General features: G+C 40.9%; 1 non-coding gene across 1 annotated transcript; it reads left to right on the top strand.

Annotated features, from left to right (window-relative positions):
- The first annotated feature begins 4,236 nt into the window (after nucleotides 1-4,236).
- On the top strand, nucleotides 4,237-4,448 carry LOC116634819. The gene has a single exon (XR_004300054.1). It is a non-coding gene; the product is annotated as a small nucleolar RNA U3 (small nucleolar RNA).
- The last annotated feature ends 359 nt before the right edge of the window (nucleotides 4,449-4,807 follow it).

Raw genomic sequence — 4,807 nt, forward strand, 5'->3', positions numbered from 1 at the left:
TGTATTTAGAGGTAGGGCTTTCAAAAACAGTGGGCTATAATCCATTTTCAAAGACATACAAAGAGGAAAATCACATGAGAACACAGAGAAGACAGCCATCTACAAGCAAAGGAGAGAGACCTCAGAAGAAACCAACCCTTCTGTCACCTTGACCTCAAACTTCTTGCTTTCAGACGTGTGAGAAAATAAATTTTTATTGTTTAAACCATCCAGTCTGTGGTACTTTGTTACGGTTACGGCAGAACTAGCAAACTAATACAACATAGTACATTTAAAATGACGGTAAAAATCCTGTGTTAACCTATAATATTCAAACTGTAATGTCTAGTTAAAAAAAGCAGACACGTGTATAGAATGATCCAATTTTTATAAAACCGTGCAACTAAATGCATAAATATAGATAGAAAGATGACAAATGTTATCTCTGATGTTTTGTGTGATTTTTAAAAAACTTTCTCCATTAGGCTTTTCTGCATTGGTCCATTATTTTAGTAAGTATGTGAGTGGATGAATTCAAGTGGGAATAAATATATAGAGCAAGAAAAGAATGTAGCTCAGGGCAGAACCTTGGGGAATGTTGATATTTAAGGGACAGAAGGTGGAAGCAAGCAAAGGTAACAAGGAAAGATTGGTCAGAGAGGAGAAAAACCCAGAGTATATTCCAAAGAAGCCAATGGAGGGCAAGGTTTTAGAAGGAACAGGGTGCTAACCAGGGTTCAAGGCTGCAAAGAGCTGCATGGAGCCTGGCAGGACAACATTGCATTTGGAAGCCAGAAGGTCATGCTGTCCTCAGAGAGCCGTTTCCAAGAGTGGTGAGGCCAGTTTGTAAGGGTTTGTGGGAAGAATTGGCAGTGAGGAAGGAATGCAGCAGCAAAGCCATGAATAGTGAGAACAATGACAGACCTTCAGGTATAGAAGCAGACTGTCATTATCATACCAGGAATAGCCTGAAGACAAACCCAGAGATGCTGAGATGCCAGTTACCCTAGAAACCCAGAGAAGAGTACCTTAGCAACATGTACCAAGCTGCTGTATTCTGCACGGTACCTAAAGATGTTTCTGGACCCACTCTAGTGTAATCTGTCAATTAGCCCGGAGTCTTTGCTTAATGGGAAAGATGCTTCTATAAACCAAAGGCCTTGACAATGAAATCACTTAGCAGCCTCTCTAGAATGACAAAGGTGCTGGCAGCAACTAGCACTTTGCTATTAGAAAGGTTCCATAATGTGACAAGAAAGCGTTTCTAAACTGATATGACTTTGAGGAACATGCTTTCTTGTCTAGTTTCTGTACCTCTTAGCCAGGTTCCCTTGGATGAGGGCACAATAAGACAGAAGGAGAGAGGGAGGGAGAGGGCATGTGTTTAGAAAGTGTGCCAGGCACTGATGTTTCTTCCTTCATCTTAGCCAGGTAGCTCTGGGATGACGTATCGTCAGTGTTATGACATATATATGTATTATATTTATATTTATATTACATTGGTATATAATATATATTATATTTACATTATATTATATTACATTTACCAATGTATGTATTTGAATGTCATGGGCCAAGCAGCATACTACGTACTTTACTTGAAATATTTAATTCCATTTCTACACAATCCCAATTAGGTAGCTACTATTATTATCCCCTGTCTATAGATGAGACTGAGGCTGAGAAAACTTGTGTTATTTGCTTGAGACCACACAAACTACTTGATTTAAGGTGACTTCTTGGCCACTACTCAGGGCACAAAGTGATCTTAGACATTATTACATCCCCTGAGGACCCTGCACCAGGGTCCTACAATCAGGCACATACAGACTGAACAACACTTAAAAGCAGAAAATAGATGCTGTAGGAGAGGGGCTGGGTGTCCGCTCCCGGCTGGGCAACCAGAAGATTTCTGAAAAGAGAGAGTTAACAAGTGGAGATGCCTTTTGCCATAAAATCAAGACAACATCTGTCTTTTCTACCTTTCTTTGTGTTCTTCCTTCCCAGCTCTTTCCCAGCTGGCTCTAGCTAGCCGGGCACCACCACCTGTTTCCCGCCGCCGTCTTTACTTCCTTGCGAACACCAGCCTTGCGCAGAGCTGCTCATGCTCCCAGGCTCAGACGCCAGAGCGTGTTGTCATTGCTAGTCAGCTGTGGGATGTCAGTAAAGGACCGTGGCCTCTTGCCTTTGGATCGGTATCTCTGAGTGCTGTGTGGACTGGCCGCTAGGGCAGGCATCGTTTGAGGCAACCCGAATTCATGCTGGAGGCCTTTCTTTCTTTCTTTTTCTTTTTTTTTAAATTTTATTTATTCATTTTTAAAGTATTCTCTGCACCCTGTGTGGGGCTCGAACTCATGACCTCAAGATCAAGAGTCAGATGCTCTTCTGACTGAGCCAGCCAGGCATCCCTGAAGGCCTTTCTGAGTACAGCTCTGTCCTATGTGAGCTGAGTTCACCTTTAATTGTCATCTGGTAAATAAAATTCTAAAATTCTTTGTGTCCCGAAAGTTGGAGGATAGAGGAATTGAGCAGTCGAGTTCACATCGTGAGCCAGGGCATGAACCTTGATGGGAAAGTCCCTTTGGACGTTCTCCCAAAACTCTGTAGCACTCACATCTAACCTCAGAATCAGTCTCTAACTGGCTGAGCTGCTCCATCAGAAAGCAGAAAGTAATTGTTAAAATAAATCAGTTTTTAAAATATTAATAACACTGTTCACATCGCGCACAATCAGATGTCTCCCATTTCATAATCAGAAGAGAGAGGACATGTTTTTTAAGAAGGGTTTCTTAAGCGCAGAGTAATTTCTGGATACCTATAGAAAATAAGCCAAAGATATTGAGGAAAAATTGGAAAGAGTCATTTGGTCTTATCAAAAGCAAATTATCTCTTATGAGAAGAAAAGTTTATGACCATTGGTAACTCAGTCTGCTGAAAGATACCTCAACAACTAAAGAAAAAAGCTCTCATTAGACCAGGGGAAAAAAAGAAAGAAAGAAATATAGATAGATAGATTTGATCGCAGTGCCAGAGTTTCATATATTTGACCCAAAGAAAAGACTGAAGATGTTTCATTACCTCTTTCAAGCACATGCACAATATGAAGAACTAGATCTTCTCCATCGTTTTCTTAAGATTTATTTATTTATTTATTGGAGAGAGAGGGCACACGAGCATGAGGGAAGAGGAAGAGGGAGAGAGAGAGAATCTCAAGCAGAGTCCACACAGAGCACAGAGCCCAACGTGGGGCTCAATCTCATGACCATGCGGTCACGACCTGATCCAGAACCAAGAGTCAGACATTTAACGTACTGCGCCACTCAGGGGTCCCCCGTCCCCATCTCTTGAGGAGTTTAGTTTTAAGAACAGTTTAGATTATATAATTGGGGGAACTTATATCTAGAATGACAATAAAATAAGATTCTAAAATGATTGTGGCTTGAATTGTTCCTAAGAGTAGGATAGATCACCTCCCACTGACAGCCCTTACTTTCAACCCTCCCAGAATGCATTCAGTGGACACTGGAGGTACGATCCACTTTGTAGTTCCAGGTAATATAATCTAAAGAATGTAGCAAGAACTCTGAAAAACCGAAATAGCTGAATCTCCAAACATTTCCTCTGTTATATTATTTTAAAATCTGGATACCTAAAGTGTCATTTTTTCCCCCAGTTTAAAAATAATGCTATTTTTATTATTGTTTCCTATGGAAACCGTTTCCCTAGGCATGGCAACAGCCATGTTTTAACAGAGAATTATTTATTTAAGCTGGTTTTTCTTGCTCAGCTTTGGATGACAGAAACCCATATTTTATCCCAGTGGATTCTTCAAGATTAGTCCCTGCATACTCTTGGAGAATCATTTAATGCTGCCACAGCCACACTCCCAGTGGCTAAGCAGCCAAGGAGAACCATTCTGTTCCCCAGAGATCAGTTTGAGGAACTTCAGGTCCTCGGGGACTAATGGAAAGTTACAGCAGCTGTGACGAGAACTCTCCAAATCTGTTTGAGGTCAAATGTCAAATACAGCAGTGATACTCAGAAAGTACATAAAAATCACAAGAAGACTTCCATGCTTGCGCAGGAGAGAAAGAAGGTTCCCTTCACATAATACGTATTTCTGACAACGTATTATTCTTCTTTAACCATTAAGGAATGGGAAACTTCTATTTGCCCCTATGAATGAGTAGCTTGTATTAGACTAACTTTCCCAGAAAAATAGCCATAAAAACACTGCCTCTAAATTAAACAGCTATTAAGACTATACTTTCAGGGATCATTTCTATAGTTTGTTACTAGAGAAGTTTCTCTGAACGTGTAGAGTACCCAAAACCACGAGGAGGAGGCGCAGTATCCTTTCCTGAGCATGAAGTTGGCTCTGGGTGTTGCTTTTGTATCGGCCCTTTGTCTTTGATGATCGTTCTTCTTCTCTCTTGGAGAAGTTAGAGGGAAGGGATGCTGTCTGAGTGAAAAAATAAAAAATAAAAAATAAATAAATTAAACAGCTATTAAAACAATGGAGAGTAACCAAAACAGCCATGACTTAAGTGGTCAAGATCCTGAAGAGAAATTAAATAAACAAAAGTGAGCCAGATAGTTAGCACTGCTATTCCGCAGGGAATTTGCTGAAGTATAGAGGCCACACACACACACACACACACATGCATGCATGCATACGGATGTGCATACGGACGTGCATACGGATGTGCGTACGGACGTACATACGGATGTACATTAAGTGATCAAATGCTATAGGAGTCTCACCGGGCTAGGGAGATGAAAAGTAGAATTCAGGGATCTCAAACTGAAAGGATGTGGGGATCCAGCA

This window comes from Phoca vitulina, unplaced genomic scaffold (genome assembly GCF_004348235.1).
Source record: "Phoca vitulina isolate PV1807 unplaced genomic scaffold, GSC_HSeal_1.0 scaffold9, whole genome shotgun sequence".
NCBI lineage: Eukaryota > Metazoa > Chordata > Mammalia > Carnivora > Phocidae > Phoca > Phoca vitulina.